The following is a 25,868-nucleotide window of genomic DNA, read 5'->3' as shown; positions in this document are numbered from 1 at the left end:
ATTCCTGGACATGTAAGTCATTTCTCAATGGAAATGGTTCTTTCTTCTTGCTCCTCTTGATTCGTCATGAGATATTTACTTGCTATTCCTTTGCAAACCATAGGGTCTGTGCCTCTGGTGGAGTATAACATTTTAGAATGGCCACTAGGCTTGGAGTCAGTCTTGGTTCATGACCCAGTTTTATTACTTCCTAGTTCTCCAGGAGGCAGCATCTAAGGGGATGAACTTACCTGCATCCAGATGGTTTTGAATCCTAGCTACTCACTAGTCAGACTTCTGGTAGTCAGACCACATAGCCTTTCTGAGGCTCATTTTTCCCATTTGTAAAATAGGAATGATAATACTTACCTGGTAGAGCTTTCTGAGTAGTTAATGAGGTATTATGCCTACCCAGTGCTCAACTCATAATAGCAGCCACCCAACAAGTCAACAAGTATGACATCTACTCCAGCCATCAAGGATCTCATCTCCTCTAAACTTATATCATGCAATGTTCCTGACAGGAATGGAATACTCACATGCCTGTGGGGCCCAGCACAGCATTTAGTCAATGAGTATGAGAAAAAGAATACTGCAATTTTCAGGATACAAGCCCATTGAATGTTGGCCTAACATTGGGAAGAAAATAGTGAATGCTGAGGACTGTGGCAAGCTGAGGAGTGTGTATGTCATCTGACACGCTCACCTCTCCAGTTAATAGTTACCCCACATGAGGATAAACCCATACTAACAGATCTGTTTTTTCAAAAGAAGTCAGATATCTGGATTTTTAGGTAAATGTTCTCAATTTTTAATTACTGAATCACTAAAAAACAAACATACACAAACAAACTTGGAATTCAAAATATTTCTATAAGCTGAGTCAAACCCACCAACTAGCAGATTCTGTTTAATCACATTCACTGAGTATAATTTAAGGCCTGAGCTTAAATTACTCCTTAACTTTCAGTGCTCAGGTTTTGTCTCCAATTATATCTTGTTAAGCTACTTCAGTAAGATATGTGAGAGCAGGATTGGTGTCTTGCTCAGGAAATAGCCACAATTGGTAAACTCTTTTTTGGGTTTTATCCTTTAAGCCCTTGAAATGGCTTGTTTCTCTCCAGAAGAACTTGTTGACTTCTTTGTGCCACGATAAAGGAATACAACAGCTGGCTGCCTCTGGGAGGTTGAAAATAAACAGGTTCAGAAGCTCTGAGGATAGCAAATGGATGTTGTAGGTGGAGAAACAGCCCAAAATAAATACAGCTGTTAAGGCGGAAAATTCTATTTACTTTGGCCCTTTTGAGGTCTATACTGGGGGAGGGTGAGTAGCAAATCCTGAGACTTTTCATATACTGATGACAGAGACCCCACTCAAGGGCTGGTCTCTAGTGCAAAGCACATTTATATTAGTCATTCAGTATATATTTGATGATTAACAGGTTGACTAGACATCTCAAGTGATGGAGGACATTTTAACTAAATGAAAATGATGAGTTAAAGGTCTCTGCACTGGAGGGCCTATATTAATGTCTTTTCTGGTTTGGAATATCATTCACAAAGCACATTCTGTACCATGAGCTTTTGTTTGCCACATAGACATAACAAAGAAGACACTAGCTTAAGACACAGAAAATGTAGGCTCTAGTCTTAGCTTGCTAACTAGCTGTATGACCTTTGCAAATTGTTGCAATATTCTGGGACCCAGCTTCTTCCATTATAAAGTGAAGGATTCAGAGAAAAGATCAAGAGTGGGAGCAGTTGAAAGGATATGGGATGAGGAAACAGAAGTTCCACATTCACATCCTGGTTATGATCATTCATTTCTATAAAAACTTGGATGAGAATGAACATAAACTCTGAATCTATCTCTACCTCTACAAACAGGACAAATTGGAGTCGTCTTCTCATGTTGTAACCATGAGAGAGTAGAATTTACATGAAAGTTACTTAAATGGATATACAAGTATAGACATTGGTATCAGAATCAGCTTTGAACCCTTACCCCACCATTCCATGGAAAGGTGACAAGACTTTTAGCATTATTTTCCTAATTCACAAAATGCACATAATAGTATCTACTTCATTGAGTTGTTGTAATCATTAAGTGAAGTAATATAAGGAAACCATAAAATGCCATAAATAGTAATTATTATTGTTGGTAAAAGACAAATGGCATTGATGTAAGATCTCCATTGCATTATTCCATGGTGTTAATTAGCTAAATCAAAAACCAAACATCTTTTTTTACACTTTGATTTCAACCAAAATTATTTAAGTCCTTTTACAAAAAAAAAAAAAAAAAGCTTTAAACAACAAAACAGAAAGAGTGATTCAGTTTAAGGTGATCACGAACCTAGTTGCTTCCTGAAACCAGGAGAGAATAAAACGCCAAGACATTCAAACATTCTGGCTCAAACTTAGCCTGCCCTGCAAAGGCCTGTTGCAGTGATGTAAAAGTATTGGGAAAGTTTCCTTCGGAAAGAAAAGATCACAGTCCCTTTTTCAGAAAGCAGCTTGTGGAAATATTTGGGTGCACAGTGGTCCAGGAAGCAAAAGCAAAAATCCCAGACATTGTTGCAGATTGTTTTCTCAGGGCAACATTCCAGACTTTTCTAAAATCCAGATCTCAGGAGTAACTCTTTATCTAAATAGCTCTCCAGATCTTGCCAATATCACAAGGTACACTTGAAATCAAAGTGCATCCAGATGGTAAGAAATGAGTTGAAACTCTCCTCATATGACAAGTGAATTAATCATTCATTCCATTGATTTACTGATTCAAAACACAACTATTACTAGCCTAATAATAGGCACTATGTTGGATGCTACAACCATAAACTAGACAAAGTCCCTTCAGTAATGATCTGAAATACAAAGATATACAGAAAACTCTAAGGGCTTTGTAATGTCAGGGCGTTAGTGAGTAAACATGGAGATAAAACAATATTAAATGTATCTCCTTTACCACAGATAACTTACTGCTGACAATCTATCTTCCACAAAAGGGAGATACCAATCATATATATAAACATGTTCATGGAGCATTATTCATAGTACCAATATAAACATCTGATGAATTGAATAATGGTTAAAAAGTTGGGGTGCATGAAAAAAGTGGAATGCACATTAGGAAGGATATAATTATGAATATCAGCAAGATGAAACTCATTTATTCATGTGAGATGATAGGAAATAATACAAAATTATGATGCATCAAACACATTTAACATGGGGGTATAATTACATCTATGAAAAATACACATATTTTCTGAATAAAGTCTGAGAGAATATAAAATTTTTGTAATTTTATAAAATTAATGAAATTTTATTTTTTATTTGTATTTAAACTCAATTAATTAATATATAGTGAGTGTATTATTAGTTTCAGAGATAGAGTTTAGTGATTCATTAGTTGTGTATGCCACTCAGTGCTCATTACATCAAGTAAAGTGCATACCCAGTTACTCCATCCCCCATCTACCTCCCCTCCAGCAATTCTGTTTTCTAGAGCCAAGTGTCTCATGGTTAGTCTCCCTCTCTGATTTTATCTTGTTTTCTTTTTCCCCTCCTTTCCCCTATGATCCTGTTTTGTTTCTTAAATTCCACATATGAGTGAAATCATACAGTATTTGTCTTTCTCTGATTGACTTATTTGGCTAAGCATAATGCCCTCTAGTTCTACCCACATCATTGCAAATGGTAAGATTTCATTTTTTGATGGTTGAGTAATATTCTGTTATATATATAAATCACATCTTCTTTGTCTGCCGATGAACATCTGGGTTCTTTCCATATCTTTGCTATTATGGACATTGCTGCTATAAACATATTTATATAAATATAAATATGGAAGGTGCAGGTGTTCCTTCAGATTAATATGTTTGTATCTTTGGGGTAAATACCTGGAAGTGCAATTGCTGGGTCATAAATTGCTCTATTTTTAACTTCTTGAGGAACCTTTATACCGTTTTCCAGAGTGGCTGTACGAGCTTGCATCCCCACCAACAGAGTAAAAGGGTTTCCCTTTCTCCACATCCTCGCCAGCATCTATTGTCTCCTGACTTGTTAGTTTCAGCTATTCTGACAGATTTGATTTGTATTTTCCTATTGCCAAGTGATGGTGAGCATTTTTTCATGTGTCTGTTGGCCATTTATATGTCTTTTTTGGAGAAATGTCTGTTAATGTCTTCTGCCCATTTCTTTTTCTGGATTTTTTGGGGGTTGGGTGTTGAGTTTGATAAGTTCTTTATAGATTTTGGATACTTATAAGGAATTTGCATTATCTTCTTCCATTCTGTAGGTTGTCTTTTATTTTGTTGACTGTTTCCTTTGCTGTGCAAAAGCTTTTTATGTTGATGAAGCCCCAATCATTCATTTTTGCTTTTGTTTCCCTTGCCTTTGAAGAGGTGTCTAGAAGAAGATGCTGTGGCTGAGGTTAAAGAGGTTACTGCCTATGTTCTCCTCTAGGCTTTTGATGGATTCTTGTCTCACATTTAGGTCTTTCATCCATTTTGAGTTTATCTTTGTGTATGGTGTAAGAAAGTGGTCCAGTTTCATTCTTCTGCATGTGGCTGTCCAATTTTCCCAACAGCATTTGTTGAAGAGACCGCCTTTTTTCCATTTCCAATATTCCATAGGATATTCTTTCCTGCTTTGTTGAAGAATAGTTCACCATACAGTTGAGGATCCATTTCTGTTCCATTGATCTAAATGTCTATTTTTGTGCCAGTACCATACTATCTTGATGATTACAATTTTGTAATATAGCTTGAAGTCCAGAAATATGATGCTGCAAGCTTTGGTTTCCTTTTCAACATTCCTTTGGCTATTTGAGGTCTTTTCTGGTTCCATACAAATTTTAGGATTGTTTGTTCTGGCTCTGTGAAAAATATTGATGGTATTTTTAAAAAGATTTTATTTATTCATGAGAGACACACATAGAGAGGCAGAAACATAGGCAGAGGGAAAAGAAGGCTCCCCGTGGGGAGCCTGATGTGGGACTTGATCCAAGCAACCCAGGATTATGACCTGAGCTGAAGGCAGACGCTCAACCACTGGGCCACTCAGGTGTCCTGATGGCATCTTGACAGAAATTGCACTGAACGTGTAGATTGCTCTAAGTAGCATAGACATTTTAAGGATATTTGTTCTTCCATCCATGAGCATGGATTGCTTTTCCATTTCTTTATGTCATCCTCAATTTTTTTTATTAAGTGTTCTATACTTTTCAGAGTACAGATCCTTTATCTCTTTGGTTAGGTTTATTCCTGGGTATTTTGTGGGTTTTCATGCAATTGTAAATGGGATCAATTCTCTGATTTTTCTTTCTTCAGTCTCAGTGTATAGAAATGCAACTGACTTCTGTGCATTGATTTTATATCCTTGCCACTCCTTGCAACTTCCTGTATCAGTTCTAGCAATTTTTTGGTGGAGTCTTTTGGATTTTCAATGTACAGTATTGCATCATCTGCAAAGAGTAAAAGTTTTACCTCTTCTTTGCTGATTTAGATGCTTTTTATTTCTGTTATCAGATTGCTGAGGCTAGGATTTCTAGTACATGTTGAATAACAGTGGTAAGAGTGAACATTCTGTCACGTTCCTGACCTCAAGGGGAAGTTCTCAGGTTTTCCGCATTGAGAATGATATTCACTGTGGGCTTTTCATATACAGCTTTTATGATATTGAGGTATATTCCCTCTATCCCTACATTGCTGAGACTTTAAACAAGAAAGAATGCTGTACTTTGTCAAATGCCTTTTATGCATCCATTGAGAGCATCATATAGTTCTTGTCCTTTCTTCTATTAATATAGTGTAACACACTGATTGATTTGTGGATGTTGAACCATCCTTGCAGCCCAGGAATAAATCCCACATGGTCATGGTGAATAATCCTTTTAATGTACTGTTGGATCCTATTGGTTAGTATCCTGTTGAGAATCTTTGCATTCATGTTCATTGGAGATACTGGTCTGTAGTTCTTCTTTTTCGTGGCTCTTTGTCTGGTTTTGGGATCAAGGTAATGCCTTCATATAATGAGTTTGGAAAATTTCCTTCCATTTCTATTTTTTGAAACACCTTCAGAAGAATAGAATTCTTCTTTAAATATTTGGTAGAATTCCCCTGGGAGGCCATCTGGCCCTGGACTCTTGTTTGTTTGGTAGATTTTTGATTACTGCTTCAATTTCTTTGCCCGTTATGAGTCTGTTCAGGTTTTGTATTTCTTCCTGTTTCACTTTTGGTAATTTATTATGTCTCTTGGAATGCATCCATTTCTTCCAGAATGCTTAATTTGTCAGCATATAGTTATTCATAATGTGTTTTTATAATTGTATTTCTTCGGTGTTGGTTGTAATCTCTTTCATTTATAATTTTATTTATTTAGCTCCTTTCTCTTTTCTTTTGGGGTTTATTGATCTTATTTATCTTTCAAAGAACCAGCTTCTTGTTTCATTGATCTGTTCTACTGGGGGTTTTTTGTTTCTATTTCGTGATTTCTGCTCTAATCTTCATTATTTCTCTTCTCAGGCCGAATTTAGGTTTTATTTGCTGTTCTTTCTCCAATGTCTTTAGGTGTAAGTTTAGATTGTGTATTTGAGATTTCTTGTTTCTTGAGGAGGGCTTCTATTGCTATATATTTCCATCTTAGAACCACCTTTGCTTTATCCCAAAGGTTTTGAACAGTTATGTTTCCATTTTCATTTGTTTCCATGAATTTTTTAAATTCTTCTTTAATTTCCTGGTTGAATCATTCATTTATTAGTAGGATGCTCCTTAACTTCTATGTATTTGTGTTCCTTCCAAATTTTCTCTTGTGATTGAGTTCAGGTTTTAAGGCATTGTGGTCTGAAAATATGCAGGGAATTACCCCAATCTTTTGGTACCAGTTGAGACCTGATTTGTGACCCAGTGTGTAACCTACACTGGAGAATGTTCCATGCACACTCAAGAAGAATGTGTATTCTGTTGCTTTAGGATGTAATGCTCTGCACATATTGATGAAGTCTATCTGGTCCAGAGTGTCATTCAAAGCCCTTGTTTCCTTGTAAATCTTCTGCTTAGATGATCTGTTCATTGCTGTGAGTGAGGTGTTAAAGTCCTACTATTATTGTGTTTTTATCAATATTTTTCTTTAATTTAATTTTATCAATATTTTTCTTTAATTTTGTTATTAATTGATGTATATAATTGGTTGCTCCTATGTTAGAGGCATAAATATTTACAACTGTTAGATCTTCTTGTTGGATAGACTGTTTTATTGTAATATAGTATTCTTCTTCATTTCTTATTACAGTCTTTGGTTTAAAATCTAATTTGTCTGATCTAAGAATTCCTACTCCAGCTTTCTTTTGATGTCCATTAGCATAACAAATGGTCCTCCACACCCTCACTTTCAATCTGGAGGTGTCTTTGGGTCTAAAATGAATCTTTTGTGGACAGCATATTGATAGATCTTGGTTTTTTATCCAATCTGATACCCTGTGTCTTTTTATTAGAGCATTTAGTCCATTTACATTCAGAGTAACTACTGAAAAGTATTAATTTAGTGCCATTGTATTACTTGTAAAGTCACTGTTTCTGTATATTGTCTCTGTTTCTTTCTGGTCTGTGTTAATTTTCGGCTCTCTCTCCACTTAAAGGATCCCCTTTAATATTTCTTACAGGGCTGGTTTAGTGATCACAGATTCTTTTAGTGACTTTGTCCTAGAAGCTCTATCTTTCCTTCTATTCTGAATGACATCCTATCTGAATAAAGTATATTTACCTGAATATTTTTCATTTAGTATCCTGAATATATCATGCCAGTCCTTTCTGGCCTGCCAGGTCTCTGTGGGCAGGTCTGCTGCCAACCTTATGTTTCTACCTTTGTAGGTGCCTGGGTGGCTCAGTTGGTTAAGCATCTGCCTTTGGCTCAGGTCATGATCAAGGGGCCTGGGATCAAGCCCTCTATCAGGTTCTCTGCTAAGTGGGAGCCTGCTCCTCTGTCTCTCCCCTGCTCCTGCTCTTTTTTCTTTCTGTATCTCTCTCTCTCTCTCTCTCTCAAATAAATTTTAAAAAATCCTTAAAATGGAAATTCTAGAATGAAAAAATACATCTGAAATTTTAAAATAAGAGATTTTTCTCAGGAATAAATGGAATTACAAATAATCAGAATAAAGAGCCTAGAAGCAAACCCATGAAAGTGTAGCTACTTGATATATAACTGAACTGACATTGAAGATTGGTGGGTAAAAAAATATTCAGCAATTTATGTGGGATAAATAGATATTCATACCAAAAAAAAAAAAAAAGGATACTTTCTCATACCACACATGACATCAATTCTAGACTGATTAAGGACTTAAATGTAAAAGGCAAAACTTTAAAAATTTTAGAGGATAATTTAGTAGAAAATGTTTATGATTTTGGGCAGGTAAGGAATTCTTAAGAAACAAAAAGTACTAAAGGCAAAATTATAACCTGACAAATTTGAAAATATTTAAAAAATTTTAAAGCTAGATACAACAGTGTACAAAGTACATTACCATTTTTATAGGAAAAAAGAGAAAATAAGGACATATATATAGTTATGTTGAAAAAGAAGCAGAGGAAAGATAACCAATGACAGATGAAAATGATTATCTAGATAGATAGATAGATAGATAGATAGATAGATAGGAGTAGAGTGGTTAGGAACTAGGTTGAGAGTGAAGATATAGGAATCTATTTATGTTTGTGTAAATATATATGTTAACAATTAGTAATTAATAATATATTTCATTATATATTGTTAATAATATGCAGTAAATGTATATATTCACCTGTAAACATGTAAATATTGCAGATATTTTTAAGTTAAATAAAAATGGCTTTTTAAAACCCAAACTCTAAAATTGAATACAAACAGAAACATATGACTCTACCTATAAGTCAAATTGATAGAGCACATAACCATACAGGGAAAATAATTAGTTCAAGTAAATTTTAAACAGAATTCCCTGACTGTTTACCCTTAGTATGATACAGCATGAGGATAAAAACAAATTATTCTTAAAAAATAAATTTAAAAAATTTAAAGATAAATTTTGAGTTCTATTTAGTTCTATTTTGAATAAGGGTATGGGTGATATTGCTCTAAAGCTGTTTTATGTGCAGTGTAGAATACAGCAAATGAGTAAATATTGTTTGTGGCATTGCTTGGGAAGCAGGGTTTTCACTATGGAAAAAGAGACACACCAAAAAGGAATGGGAGAAGATAAGAAATAACCCTGTGATATTGGATCTGAATTAGAAGTATCAGCAAGAATTCAGGATTTGGGTTTTTTTTAAGGAATTTCCCAGGAGCTAGAAACAATGAGGCCCCAGTAACAGTGAATACACCTAGGACTCATAGGTTATATTCTAAATCCCATTCTCAATGAAAAGGAACAGAACTACTTGAAGACATGGCTGATACTGAATCTAGAACAAGAATTGTAAAGAATAAACCTGAATCACATGGTGCCAGAAAGCAAGTGTGTGCTTAAAGACTAGTGAATTCATGTTGTTAATAGCAACAGAGTTCTTTTCCAAATGAAAAATTATATGTGGCACTAATATGTGAAGGGAACAAAAGCAAAACTGGGTAAGGAGCTCAGATCCCTGGTCATTTACTCTCCATTTTATTTCCCATCATCATTCAGTGGCAGCCTCTGAGACCCATATTTGGAGAACCATTGGTCTATTGAAAAGAGCCTGGGTTTAAATGTCCGGAGACCTGGATTCTAACCCAAATTTGGCCAAACACTAGCCACATAGTCTTGAGTAAATATTTAGTGTCTCTGGGCTGTATTTACTTAAATATAAAGCAGGACTAAAGCGACTAATTTACCTATTTCACACTTGTTGTGATGGTCAAAGAAAATAATTCTGGGGATCCCTGAGTGGCGCAGCGGTTTAGCGCCTGCCTTTGGCCCAGGGCGCGATCCTGGAGACCCGGGATCGAATCCCACGTCAGGCTCCCGGTGCATGGAGCCTGCTTCTCCCTCTGCCTATGTCTCTGCCTCTCTCTCTCTCTGTGTGACTATCATAAATAAATGAAAAAAAAATTTAAAAAAAAAAAAAAAGAAGATAATTCTGAAAATTCTTTGAAGGGTTAAATAAAATGGTTCTGCACTAGTGTAATTTATTACACCCCAGGGGGCATTTAGACAAATTCTCCTATACCATTTAGCAGCTGTCATTCTTAGCTGTTGCCAAATGGCAGTGTAGCAGTAACAGATTTTTAATACATATTAAGGGAAAATAGAGGTTCCTCTCTAGCCTTCCTTTCATCACAGATTTACTAGTCATGTATTGTGTCAGGCAACTGAAAGCACAAATACAAAAATGAAAGACTAAGATCTCCAGAGGTTCACTGTCTAATAAAAGACACATAGTATAAATAAAATACTTGAATGCGGTATGGGCACAACGCTGGAAACACTTATATTACATTTGCAACCAGAAGACAATGCAATTAGCAGTACTAGGATTCAGAGCAGAGAGCAGTGGCAGGGGACAAACACTGCACAGAAGTGGCAGGGGACAAACACTGCACAGAAGTGAAGGTGCCAAGACAGTAAATCAGCTGGCAAAAATTAATGAGCACTAATTTAGAAGTAAATATGGCAGACTAAAAACATGCACTTACCTTTAGTCACCCTTGACACTTCACTAAAGTGGCAATGTGCACCTGGCAGTATAGCGAAAGGATGAATCAAGATGGGTTTAAACCAGCAAATCAAGGGAAGTTTAATAGCTAAAAAAATTGTTCAATGTAATTTGTCATATTAAGAAGTTAACGAAGAAATTCATACAATCAGTTCAATAGATGCAGAAAAACATTTGATAAAATTCAACTTTCTTTTGTGATTAAAAAGAAAAAGTTAGCAAACTTAAAATATAAGTGATCTTTCTTATCTAAAAAATAATAAATAAAAATAAATCTTAACCTACAAGCAAACATAACTTTTAATGCAGAGACACTGAAAATTATTCTTCTGATATAAGGAACAAAATAAGGATGTCACTGTTCCACTTGTCAACATTGTCCTAGGGGTCCTAGCCAAAACTATAAAGCAAAATGAAATAATATACAAGGGTTAAACACAAATGTAAGTGTCATTATTAGCAAGTGATATGATTGTGTTCCTAGAAATACAAAAATAATCTAGTGACAAATAATTCAGTTTAGCAAGGTTGCTAGGTGCAACATCAATATAAAATTTGTTATTTCTACATATCAGCAGCAAACATGTAAAAAAAAGTTAAAATAATATGTCATTTCTATGTCATCAAAAATATTAAATAACACAGGAATAATTATAACCCAAAATTTGTAAGGCTCATATGGCAAAAGATTGCAAAACTTTGATAAAGAAAACTAAAGGAGACCTAAACAAATAAAGAGACTATGTGCATTAATTAGGGGACTCAATATTATTAAGAGAACAGTTCTCCACAAACATATCTAGAATTCCAATGCAACTGAATAAAAATATCAATAGGTTTGGAGGAATACTAACAAGCCAATTCTAAAATATATATAAAATAACAAAAAACCTAGAATACAAAAACAATTAATTATAGTATGAATATTGGCTCTATCAAAAATAAAATATAACACTTAAAAGAAGTTAGTGGTGCAAGTATAGTAGACAAATTGAATAGAATATATGTGCTCCAGAAACGGACTTTCACATATATGAATACTTGACTTATGACAAAGGTAGTGGTATAGAGTAGTTAGATATGGATGGACTTTCCAACACATGATGGCAGGAACACTGAGTATCATTTTGGGGAAAAATGATATTGGAACATTTCAACTATGCAATGAAATAAAAATCAATTCCACTTAGCTCATGGTACTAAGTAATAAAGACAAAACAATAGGTAATATAGAAGAATATAGTAGATAACATAGGAGAATATTTTCAGTACTTCAGGGCAAGGATATATATTTATAGAAATATATAGGAGATATTATAGGACAAAATATAGGAGAATATTTTCAGAAATTCAGTGTAAGGAAATAATCCCCCAAAAAACACACAAAAGTATAAGGTCAATATTAAGAAAAATATTAATAAATTTGACAAAAATTAAATACTTCTGCTTATGAAAATATACCACTAAAAGAAACAATGACTCTCCAGGAGTAATGAGTGCCCCTAGTATCTAGATTGTAATCTCTTTATACTATTTCTCCAAAAAGAGAACCAAAGCACCTTTTAGACTTTTAGAAATGGCAATTCCAAATCTGTAACTTAAAATGTACAGGATGAGGGGTGCCTGGATGGCTCAGTTGGTTAATTGTCTGCCTTCAGCTCAGGTCATGATCCCAGGGTATCTGGGATCAAGCTCTGTGTCAACAGGCTCCTTGCTCAGCAGGGGGCTTGCTTCTACCCCTCCCTCTGCCTGCTCCTCCCCCTGCTTGATGCTCTCTTTCTGACAAATAAATAAAAATTTTTTTAATGTGCAGGATGAACCAAGTACTGCATTGGGCTCCCCGCAGGGAGCTTACTTCTTCCTCTGCCTATGTCTCTGCCTCTCCCTCCCTCTCTCTCTCTCTCTCATGAATAAATAAATAAAATCTTAATAAATAAATAAATAAATACCAAGACATTCTTTAAAAAAGGTAAAAATGACTGCTTCCTGGCTTTAGAAAATGGGACTCTTTAAATTATGTGAAAGAAATAAGGTTTTGTTAAGTAATTGTTAAATACCTAGTATGTGCAGAGTACTGTACCTAAGTAAGTTATAAAAACCATTCTCAAAGTAGTCTGTCTGGGGTCAGTCAGCCATGTATCCATAAATAAAATGACAAGGATTACGAGAGTAGTCTTTGGAGATTTAGTCAACAGGAGTTTGGAAGAGGGCAGAGAAGGGTTACTGGAGGGAGTGTGCTTGAGCTGAGATTTAAAAATGAATAGAATCAATACTTGTGCTCATGCTGACAAAAGGGCTTCCACTTTGGTCTGGGATTTGGATATCTGAAATGAAGACGTGGGGAAATGATATTGGTGATAGGGTCTTCTATGGGGGCGGGGGGTGGAAACCATTAAATATAAGCCAAAGGGAAGTCAAAGAACCACAACAAAAGTATACCTTTCTAACACTAATTCCAGAAATAGGTGGTTTCCACTTCATTCTACTAGGGCAGTGGTTCTCAGTTGAGGGCTACTTTGTTGCCCAGAGTATATCTGACAGTATCTAGAGAAGTTTTTCACTGGAGAAGAGCTATTGGCATCAAGTGGATAAAGGCCAAGGATGCTGCCAGACATCCTACAATGCTCAAGAGAGTGGCCACAACAGAGAATTATCCCATGCAAAATGCCTGTAGTGCTGAGATTGAGTAACCCTGTCCTAGATCATTCAATCCCCTATCCCATGCAGTGGTGGCCTTAGGAAGAGTGGAACAGAAATTGGCACATATGTTATACCTTTAAAAATTCCAGGAAAACACCCTGAGCACAATTGTCTCCAGACACTGATTACTGGTACTCTAAAGTTTACAATTAAAAGAATTCCTTTAGGTTAAAACATTGCATATCCAGAAGTCCCAATTAAAAGGAAGAAGTGACCCACAAAAGCAGCTGTATCAAATGAGTTTCATCTTAACACTAAATCTAATAAATTGGAAGGAGATACCAAGAATACTATGTTAAAAAGGATTCTGAAGACTTGTCTGGGTTCTCTACAGAAAAAGACCATCGTATACTTATGATATGTAAACAGACACAGGAGAATGAGTAATGACTTGTCCTACATATTTGCATTTAACATCTTTTATTGAATTCAATTGCCAGGTCTATTTTTCAGCATTGTAGGAAGTCACTGGATTAATAAAAGTAATTTTTGATTGTAGGATTGAAGATGAGTGTGGTAGATAGACTAAGGACCCCATGTCCATGCCCTAATCCCCAGAATTTGCAAATATATTATGTTACACAGCAAGACAGAGTGAAGAACGAAGATAGAATTAAGATTGCTAATTGGCTGACCTCAATATAGGAAATCATCCTGGATTATTCCGGTGGCCCCAATGTGATCACAAGGATGAAAAGTGAAAGTAAGAGTCATAGTGAAATGTGATGACAAAACAAAAGTCAGAGATATATGATATGAGAAAGGCTCAACTGGCCATTACTGGCTTTGATGATAGAAGGAGACCACAGGCTTGAGGGAAGCTTCTAGTGACCAGAAAAGGCAAGAAAATGGATTCTCCCCTAGAGCCTCCAAGAAAGAATGTAGCCCTGCTGACACCTTGATTTTAGCCCCAAAGACACCATTTCAGACTTCTGACCTTCAGGGCTGTCCAATAATAAATTTGTTCTGTTTTAAGCCCTACAATTGTGGTAATTTGTTGGAAACAATAGTAAACTAATGTAGTAGGGAAGCATTTGTAGGAAAATATATGAACTAATGCAGTGAGGAAGCATTAAATTTGGGGGATATTATCATTTAGCAATATTGAGCCAAGTAGGGAGACCAAAGTAGGGCCCCAGTGTGGTGAACTTTGGACCTCTGGAGGGCAGCAGCAAAGTTCGGGGACTGGCAGATAGGAGTGATGGACCCCTGAGGGAAAGGGTCCTGAGAGAAAAGTCTATGACAAAGTTGACTTACTTGTGATCCTAAACACAAAACCTGGAGTTGGGTCCCCAGGGAAAGATTAGAGTAGAGCAGGTTTTCCTTGTGGAGTCTGGCAGAAAGATCCCTGAAGGAGGAGTAGAGACTTGCTCGAAGAGCCCAAAGGAACCAGTCATTTATTGTTCCCATCAGGTACTCTAGTATTCTTAACGTGAGTCTGGCCAGCATCTTACCTGAATTAACATGAGAGACAGCCTTCCCAAATAGCTCATGAGTTGCAAATCTGGGACATTTTTGAGGTTTTGACTCAAAGCTATTCTTGCAATCCTTGAATAATCGCCATGTCCACTCAAAGCAATGCATGTTTTATTTGTGTAGAAACTCTTAGCCAGAGTTCTTTATTACTCTGTTATATGATTGATTACCTTAAACCACACTAGCAGTAGAGTAAAGCACCAAAAACAGAAAAATCTGCTTACGCAGTCTTTGGATCCGAAAACCAAGTGGAAACATTAATACCTTAAAGCTGAAAGTAGTTACTGGATAAAACTCCTAAGGAACCTTGAACAACCTATTGAACCAAAACAACATCCTGTCCCACAAATGCTTTCAATTCATGTTGTGAAATAAAACAGACATCATGTTTTTACCCTTAGAACATAAAACATGGCATTGAGCTTCCAGTGCTATGAAAGAGCTATACAATTTCAGAAAGTAGGATAAGTCTCCAGTTCTTTGGAAAATAATTATGGCTTCATGTTTGTTTTTTTCAGGTTGAACTTATTGCCAGATAATTATTTCAAAATGAATCTCTTTCCCAATCCTCTGGAAAAGAATGCTTGGTATGTTTTGATTGGTCAGTGTGCCATCATGCATTTTATGAGCTTTTGTTTAATCTGATGCTAATGTATTCTTTTCGAAGGAGAAAGACAATGCCCAGAGGTGATAGTAGTAACACCTGAAGCTCTCAACACATATTTACTTGGTTTAATATGCCAGAGAAAGGAAAGCAACTCTGTCTTCTTTTTTTTAAAATCATATTCTTCTATAAAGCCTTCCCTAACTAGCTTGAAAACACCATGTACTTCTGCATCATAATTCTTAGTGTACACAATTCAATGTCTGAATGAGTAATAACCTACTCAATGTATTACCTGTTATATTGTAAGCTCCAAGAGGGCAACGACCATGTTGGTCTTATTCCATGTCCTACTCTTAGTGCCTAATACTGTGCTTGCTACACAACAATTTTATTTAAACGTATTTTGTGTTAATAAATAAATGAACAGGAGATCACATCCTTCACTAAGAGCAGAGAAGTTTAATCCCAAGACATCTAGGTGCTTTCAAAACAGCTCTTTCTAGACACGTATAAATTACATGGAAATTTTCTAAATATACTATTTGTTGAGAAACATTCCTTTATTTGTTCTGCCACACTATGAAAACACTCTTATCTGGCTATCTCTTTACCATGTTTACATTTAGGATGCATTTAGAATTTTTTCTTCTTTAACCTTTTGTTATATTTATGTCTTATCAAATCATACTGTGTATATGTGTTTACTTTGCATGCTTACACTCCCTCTCTGGCTGTTCTAGTTTTTGGATGCTCCAAGTAAAGCACCTTAGCTGTCTTCCTACTTCAGGTTCAGCATTGAATACTAGCATTGGCCCATCCCAGTGCCTAGATAAGCAGAGATCAGATGCTCTGATTTTAATAGAGAAACGAGATCCAATTGGGAGTAGATATGAAATAGCAAGAAAATGGCCAAATTTGACCTTTAAATTCTGTTCTCTCCCTTATAGTATTCTTCTTCCAAATAACCATAAGAAAGTAGATAAATTTCCAAGGGGATGGCTTATTGACTTATGTTCTCAGGACCCCAAGGGAAAAAAGTATCAGCAGGTGAGATATCATCGTAGGAGGGGAAAATAAGAGTAAGCAGAATTTTACCTATGCTCAAAGTTATTTCTCATCTTGTACATTTCAACTTTTTCTTTCCTCCAATCTTCAAAATTGTGGATTTTGGTAACTCTGCCATCCTTGCCTCTATTGCAACAACAACAACAAAAGTGTTTTGCCATTTTTTCCAAACTGGAAAATAGTCCACTAAAAAATGTGCAAGTGGCACCAAAAGCATTAAAGTGTAAGAGTTCACAACTTTACCCTCTGTGACTGTATTCCTACTTCCAGGGCTTCTATGAAACCAATCAGGACAATGGATAGAAGGATCTGAACATTGGAAGATAATAGACAGCCTGAGGATATACATTTTTTTAATCTTAAAAGGAGAAAAAAACATTTACTTTGTTAGGGGAGGAAAATAAAGTGAGGGGTAGGGGAGACCAGAGCTCTGAGTGTACACAGATTTGAGAAATAGATTTTTGGTGAGCTGAGAGAGTCTTTGAAAAGAACTTTAGAGTGGGTAGGGATGGATGAGAGATGAAGTAATTATAAGGAATTCTCCTAGGTATTATTTTGTCGTTCTTTGAGAGTCTTGGTAAATACTTGAATTACCCTCGGATTAGTCTCAATTGTCAAACTAGTATTTATTTGAATGTAATGCATCATACAAACTGGATCAAATGGTCCCATGTTTAAATGGGCTCTTTCCCCCTTGTTCCCTTCCTTTATGTCCAACTATAGGGAAACCAATATAAGTGAAACCCAACCAATCAGAATTTTCTTAGCTAATTAAACTTTTATTTTCCCAGAGGATTCATAAGAAACAAATAAATGAAAGAAAGTTATCTCATATGAGAAATTCTGTTGGAGGGCCACCTGGGTGGCTTAGCAGTTGAGCATCTGCCTTCAGCTCAGGGTGTGATCCTGGAGTCCCAGGATCAAGTCCCACATCGGGCTCCCTGCATGGAGCCTGCTTCTCCCTTCGCCTCTCTCTCTGTGTGTCTCATGAATAAATAAATGAAATCTATTTAAAAAAAGAAAAAGAAATTCTGTTGGAACACACAAACAAAACTGTTGGAGAATATATGCATTTCAGTGTTTAATCCTTTCTACATCTACAACTTTATCAACATGAGCACTCAACTAAAGTTTGGAATGATGACCCTAGGATACTGTTAAAACCTCACTTTTTGTACATACTAAAGAAAGAAAAATAATGAAAAGAGATTGTGGTATAAGACTCAATCCCTTTTAGACCTGGGTTAAGGGCAGTTAATGCTTATTATTATTATTATTATTATTATTATTATTATTATTACTGCATATCTGTTTGGCTACTTAAAGACATAGCATGCAATTCAAAAAGAGATCAGTGACTTGTGGTCACACGGAGAGAAAGAAACCTCACTTTAACACACCAACCATCTTTGTTCTGTTTCTTTTCTTCAAAGGATAGGACTTTATGAGCAGCACCTGAAAGAAATACACTGGAACCTCTCTATACTCTGAGGAAATTCTAAACCACTAAAGGGCAAAGCCAGTAAACTTTTCTCTTTCCCACTGGAAACTTTTCCCTAAAATGACCAATTTCTATCAGTTTTGTTTATGCTTCCTGAACCAGGACAAATAGTCAATGGCTCACACCCGCACAGCATTTATAGGCATTACTGTGGCCAGTTTTTTGGCCTCCTTTCATTTCTGTTGAGAAGAAAGCCTTGAATTCCAACCTCTGTTTATGGCTTTCATCCCAGGCCACACAACTGGCAAAACTCTGAGTCCTCAAACCTCCCAAAAACATGCCTAGCAATCTGAAACAGGTACCACTGATTATTTTAGCTGTAGAGGCCTTGTGTTTCATTTGCCATTGTTACTTAAACAATTCTTTAGACATGACTTTCAAACCCTCATTTGATCTTTTTTCCATTGACATATTTACCCCAATTCTCTCCTCCTCTTCTCAAGCTTTGGCTCTTGACATCTTTGCTAGCACTGATATCAACACAACGGTTGTGTTTATGTCTCCCCCCACTGCCAGGCTCACTGATGTGGTGAGTGGAGCTCTGAGAAGTGGAGCCGAGGGGCCTGAGTCATCAGTCAGCATCTCCTGTCTCCCCGGGTCTGACCAAAATGACAGAGGTTCCTCTCACTCAAGTGTCACTGGGAGACCACAGCCGAAAGGAGGTAGAGGACATCTCCCACTGGAATCTAACCACTTTAAGAAAGGATACATTTTTGGCACAGCAGTGGAGAGATGTTAGTATAGAAATCTCAGTTCAGCTTCCACTTTCCATTGTTTTTTAGGCCACAGCTTAAACGTGACCCTTTCTAAATGGGTAAACCATTTTGGAAAGCAACTAAAGCTAAACATATACATATACATATTCTATAACCCAGCATTTCTACTTCTGACTGCATATATATAGGAATATATATAACATGTTCACACTATATATTCATGTTATACACCATATATTCAATATATATATTATATATGCTATAGGTAATATAAATCCATTCATGTGTCCACCAGAAGACATATATGAGAATGTTCATAGCAACACTATTTATAATAGCTGAGGACAGAAACTATCTAAGTACCCATCAACAGTTTAATGGATAAATTGTGGTGTATTTGCACAAGAGAATACTATAAAAGAATAAGAATTTTATGAACTATATATACAATATGGATGATTACCACCAAACATAATATTAAACAAAAGAAAGCAGATTGAAAAATAGTAAATACTGTATAGTTTATTTTTTAGAAGATTTTATTTATTTATTCATTAGAGAGGAAGAGACATAGGCAGAGGGAGAAGCAGGCTCTCCATGAGGAGCCCAATGTGGGACTCAATTCCAGGACCCCAGGATCACCACCTTAGCCAAAGGCAGATGCTCAACCACTAAGCCACCCAGGTGCCCCGAATGGTTTCATTTATATAAAGCTAAAAAGTAGGTAAAGTTAATATATACCCATAAAAGTCAGGATAGAGGTTACCAGTGACAGCTATAACTAGAAAGGCGCCAAGAGGGGTGTTTCTGTGACACTAGTAATTTTAAATTTATTACCTAGGTGCTATTTACCCCAATTCTCTCCCCCTCTTCTCAAGCTTTGGCTCTTGACATCTTTGCTAGCACTGATATCAACACAATGGTTGTGTTTATGTCTCCCCCCACTGACAGGCTCGCTGATGTGGTGAGTGGAGCTCTGAGAAGTGGTGCCGAGGGGCCTGCGTCGTCAGTTCAGAAGGAGTTATCAACTTTTTTCTTTGCATATTATACATCAATTAAAAGCTTTTGAAAAAGTCATCTTCCCAGGGCTCCTGGGTGGCTCAGTGGTTGAGTGTCTGCCTTTGGCTCAGGTCATGATCCTGGGGTCCTGGGATCGAGTCCTTCATCAAGCTCCCCATGGAGAGCCTGTTTCTCCCTCTGCTTGTGTCTCTGCCTCTCTCTGTGTGTCTCTCATGAATAAATAAATAAATAAAATCTTTAAAAAATTAAAACATAAAAAAGTCTTCTCCTCATACATGGTATGGCATGGATGAACCTTGAAGATATGCTAAGTTAAATAAGCTAGCTATTGAAGGACAAATACTATATGATTCCACTTATATGAGGCACCCAGAATAGGCAAATTCACAGAAACAGAAAGTAGAATAGCAGTTACCAGGGACTGAAGAGAAGAAATGGGGAGTTGTTTTTTTAATGGTATAGAGTTTTATCTGTGATGAAAAAGCTCTGTAAGGATAGACAGCTTATGTGTGTTGTTCAGCTCTATCTCCCAGCTCTTACACTAATGTTTAACATAGTAGGTTTTCAATAAATGTTTAATAAATCAACAGACTCTGGGTGATCTGAAGCAAATTATGAAACAGTCTTTAAATATTTTATTTTTCATTTTTCTATAAATTTTATTATTTAAATATTTATTAAGCACTTATGTACATATTGGGAGGATTTAAATGTGAAACGAGGCCTCATGTTCCTACAGAAATGAAGGTAGCTGTTGGAAGTAACAATGCATTCTCAGTCTAGCTATCTCTCAGATAAAGGCTAGATCATAATAGCGCATAGATTTCAATTCAATGTGACAGATCAGATTGTTTAGCATTAGCTGCTTCTAGAGTTTGTTGAAAAGGATTCTGAGGCTGTATATGCACTCAGTGGAAAAAGAAAAGTCACAAAAAATTAGTGATGTCTACTATGAGATCTTAGAAAGGAAATGATGGCATTGATATCATGGATTTCGCCATCTTTGGGCTTGTTGATCTCTTTCAAGGGGGTTATGTCTGTCAATCAGGGATTATATTGAACCTGAACTAAAAAATTACTTCTTTTTCTTAAGATTTTATTTTTTTATTTATGAGAGACACACAGAGAATGACAGAGACATAGGCAGAGAGAGAATCAGGTTCCCCACAGGGAGCCCAATGGGGGATTTGATCCCAGGACCCTGGGATCACCACCTGCACCAAAGGCAGACACTCAACCGCTGAGTCACCAGGTGCCCCCTAACAAATGACTTCTATGGAAGTCATTTTCCAACCTGGGAGTCTGAATCTAAAAATGAGTCGAGTCAGATTTGGAAGTTATGGTTAGGGAGCACCTGATTCATAGTTCCTTAGAGTCCTATATAGTATAGCATCTGACCAGGGAACCCACTAAAGGTAGGGGAGAGAGAAGGTATGGAAGTGGCTCAAGACCATGAGATCCACTGGTCATACTACCCAGCAGCTGCCAAACTGTTAACATAATGAAATGACTGATGAAGTACTAACTCATAGACAGTGCTCCGCAAGGACAGGGTACTATCCTCCAGGTTGCAGTACACACACTGAAGCAGAGTACTGTATAGGATGCTCTGTACCCAATAGGAAAAATTCATGGGTCCAAGAACCAAAGGGTGGAAGCAGGAGTGGCCCCACTTAACATCACTTGCAATGATGTTAGGGGACTTTATGCTTTAGTCCCCACAACTCTGGGCTGGGCAGGATTAAAAGTCCTGGTTCAAAAAGGGACATAGCAAGGTTTCCATTGATCTATCAGGCCACTTTGAACTCCTTACATCTAGGAACAAAAAGCAAGAACAGGATTCACTGCCTTAAATAGGTTAGGGGTTAGTAGGAGGCAGAGTTGCTGTGATACAATTGTGATAGAGAAACATGTGTGGTATTCCAGTGATCCACTAGGGACACTTCCCAGTTACTCCCTTGTCCAATTATAACTGTGAGTGAACAAGAGTGGCCATCCTAACCTGAGAAGAATATGGTTCCTTAGGGCTCAGTCTCCTTAGGAATTAACTTTTGGGAAAAACCAACAGACAAGCCACTGAGGCCAGAGAAATAGTAGCTGAGGAAAAGGGGAATTTAGAATGGACACTAGAGAAGGACAGACAATGAATATCAGTTGGAGCCTATAACATCCCCATTAGGAAAAGAGTCTCATTAGAACCCTAGGGGAGCTGCTGCCCAGAAGTATGAGGGGACTGTGGCAGCCATGGATGTTTACCACTCAGAACCTCCCTTCAAGAAAGAACTTGCCAGCAGCCTCAGCTGTTAATGCTTTCAGGATCTACCTTAACTTCTAAGCTAAAGCCATATTCTTCTAAGGCATTCAGCCATCAATGCATACTCTAAATCTTTGCTTTAAAGCTCACCACCAGGTTGGCTGATGTTTTCAGATCTGAGGATCTTCTCACCCAAAACTGCTTTCTCCTCCTTTCCCTTCACGAGTGTCAGAGCTACATCATAGTCGAAGGCTCTCCCTGCTGAATCCCACTCTTTTCCCCTTTTGCCTTTTACAGATACTACCTCCCAATAAACCTCTTGCATTCTCAACTTTGTCTCAGGGTCTGCTCCTCTGGAACCCACTGACATAAATGGTTTCAAGTATGAACTCCAAATTTAACACAGGGCAACCACTGCAAATTGCAAGCTTTTGTTCAGGGGAAGGAAAGCTTATTTATAAGCATCAAAAACTCTATATGGTGAACTCCAGGTATTTATTTATTTATTGTAAACAATTCTTTTGAGAAATGCAGGAAAGGCCAGACAGAAATAAAATCATTGTTGAAATCTACTAAATAGTTACTGTGTCCAAACAACTTGCGTGCAACCATAACAGCATAGCAGAGACACTACTGCCCAGCCATCAATGCATACTCTAATACACAATCTTTGCTTTAAAGCTCACCACCAGGTTGGCTGATGTTTTCAGATCTGAGGATCTTCTCACCCAAAACTGCTTTCTCCTCCTTTCCCTTCACAGGTGTCAGAGCTACATCATAGTCTGAAGGCTCTCCCTGCTGAATCCCACTCTTTTCCCCTTTTGCCTTTTACAGATACTACCTCCCAATAAACCTCTTGCATTCTCAACTTTGTCTCAGGGTCTGCTTACTCTGGAACCCAACTGACATAAATGGTTTCAAGTATGAACTCCAAATTTAACACCACAAGGGCAACCACTGCAAATTGCAAGCTTTTGTTCAGGGGAAGGAAAGCTTATTTATAAGCATCAAAAACTCTATATGGTGAACTCCAGGTATTTATTTATTTATTGTAAACAATTCTTTTGAGAAATGCAGGAAAGGCCAGACAGAAATAAAATCATTGTTGAAATCTACTAAATAGTTACTGTGTGCCAAACAACTTGACGTGCAATTTTCCATCTGTTCCTCACAATGCCTTAAGAAGTGTATAGTATTTTTATTATTCCCTTTTACAAATGAAAGCAGATAGAGATTAGTTTGATTGCCCAGTGACATAAAATCAGTAAATTAAAGAATCAGAATTTGCACCAAGGAAAGCCCAAGCTACTATCTCCTATACCATTTCAGTTATCCAGAGTTGATTTATACTGTTTATAACTGAAGAATCCTAACAGGAACATTGGTCTAGGGGGGAATTGTAAGGTATAGACCATAAGAGAATTGTGCACCCATAGAAACAAATTTAGCCCCATCTAAAAGTATCATCTATGCTTCTGAGCAAAATAGCCTCAATATCTATTCCTAAAAAGATTGCTTACTTTCTTTGCTGGTACGAATTTGCTAATTCCTGCAATGTTTTCAGAAATTTATTTTGAAATGTCCAGTTTTGCACATGACCACAAGGAAAAATGGGATATGGTCCTAGTCCCTAGTCTGCTGACAGTAGATGCCGCATGAGAGGGATTATTAGCTTCCTCCTGGAAGAGAGCTCTCAGGGTAGCAAAAAGAATAGTTTCTATGGAGGAGGAAGAGAGAATGGCTTCCTTATGCAATGAAATTTCAATGGTGGTGTTTTGCTATTGCTGCTGCTGCTGTTGTTTTTCAAGAGGGATCGAATGCTTGGAAATGTCTGATTCCTTCTCCAATTCTTATAGTACTCTCAGGCCTGTATCTCTAAGAGTTAGGGATTCTTACAGCATGCTGGTCATAAAAAGTTAAGGAATTTCATCTTTTGTCTCCCTAAACATCAAGCTGTGAGGTTGATCTTCTATATAGTAGGTGGGATTTGCAGTCTTTGTCAATTATCTTATATAAAAAATATAAGCATTTATTATTAAAGAGTCCACTTACCAGAGACTATTTAATACATCAACAATGAGTAATAATGTCATTAAGAGTGGCTGATATACTGGGAATTCATGTAAAGGGCTCTTAGAGTTTAAATACCACAAAAGAAGATATTGAAAAGCATGAATAAATATCTTGTTTAGGATCTATGCTATGAGGTCAAATGCATTTAGATATTTCTCATGCTAGTGTGTGAATAGTGTCAGGGAACACATCCAAGCTATGCCTCATCCAAAAGAAAGGTATGTAGAATAGCTGAGGAAATTGGCAAGCATCCTTAGATCTGTGGATTCCCAAGCTAGTTATATCAGAATCCATCAGCCATGTGTCTCCGGAGGACAGGGAAGCTACGATACACTAATGTTAATGTGGTTAGCTCCTGATAACCCTTTCTAAAGACTCTCACAGTCATCTATGTAAATTCTTATTGAATGAATTGTGCCTTTGAGCTTAATTGCCACCATGCAATCCAAGAGATCACCACTTCATATCTGTTATGTCAGCGGCAGCAGTAGAATCACAGTAACTTACTTTGGAAGTAGGGCAAGGCACATAGGAAGAAGTAATTTGTTATTCCTAGATTTCATGCTAGTATTTCAGTTCAGTTCACCTGATGGCTACGAAGATCACAGAGATATGGACCATGGTCTGGGCTTGAGCTGGAGCTTTTGCCTACCTCTAGTCGATTCCGGGATCAGTTTTAGAAAATAGAAACCAGTTTTGCTATTTTAAGCAGAAAGGGATGTAAGAAATGCAGATAATTGGGTGCATAGAAAGTATTTGAAAATATAGGGAAACAAATTTGAGGCAGGGTCTCCAGGAATGGCTCCCAGAAGACAGAACTAACCTGCCAAGGAACCAGCTACTCTGTCCTCATCCAAAAGGCTGAGAATCAGGAAATTGCCCTGGAACTCAGCCTAAACAGCAATCCGGGAATCTCAATGCCCCCGCTGCTGTAGCTGTTATCTTTGAAGTCACACTGCTCTTGCTTGATTGGCATCAGCAAAAACTGCATGTCCAGCATCCCATGCCTTGAGCCCCACAGAGCTAGTAGATGGATATTGTGAGGCTACTACAGAAAGCCCAAACCCTCTACACCATGCTTGTCAACAGAAAACAAAATCAGCACTCCACCATACACATACCTGTCTTCCAAATATCCCACAAGTGCATCCAATTGGCCAAATTTAAATCACATTTGCAACCCTAACTCTACAAGGGAATCATGAGATAGAGTTTTTGGCTTTCCAGCCTCTGTGGTACAGACAGGCATCCTAAAAGGAGAAGGAAGGGATGAACCTCAGCCAGCTAGCTCTGTTGGTAGAGGAAGGAGAGGGTACTGAGTAGTGAAAAGCCACAGGTGAAGGCATTTGCTGTCTTGCAAAGACCAGAAGAGGAATCAGGAAAGAAGAGAGAAAAGCATAGCTCAATGGAGCATTTATGCTGGTTTGATGTGGAGAATTTTTCTGTCTTTATGGAATCCCTATCAAATGCTGCCCTCTGATGTTTGCGGAATAAACTACTTTTGAGAAACCCTGAAATATAACCTGATGATAAAAAATGTATCTAGCTGTAGTTTTCTGGGATAAATAACTATAGATATCTGAACTTCTTAGAAACTGGGAAAAACCCACAGGACACCAAAACTATTTCCAAATGATTTGCCACTTGACATCCAAATCAAGTTTTGCCAAGGTGTTACTGACTCAAACCTCCAGGTATAGTTATTTTTTCCACTATAATCTGAAAGGGGAAACTTTATTTTTATGGTTTATGCAATGACTGGGAAAGCAGATGATCAATTAATTTATGAATGACTTATTAACAA

The 25,868-nt window shown here is 37.1% G+C and overlaps 1 pseudogene; it reads right to left on the bottom strand.

The window, feature by feature from the left end:
• LOC112652012 (ubiquitin-conjugating enzyme E2 N-like) overlaps positions 1 to 22,316 on the bottom strand; it is a 49,076-nt pseudogene extending 26,760 nt beyond the window's left edge.
• Positions 22,317 to 25,868: the final 3,552 nt, after the last annotated feature.

Source organism: Canis lupus, chromosome 4, assembly GCF_003254725.2.
Source record: "Canis lupus dingo isolate Sandy chromosome 4, ASM325472v2, whole genome shotgun sequence".
Classification (NCBI taxonomy): domain Eukaryota; kingdom Metazoa; phylum Chordata; class Mammalia; order Carnivora; family Canidae; genus Canis; species Canis lupus.
This window is presented reverse-complemented; position numbering and strand designations above follow the sequence as displayed.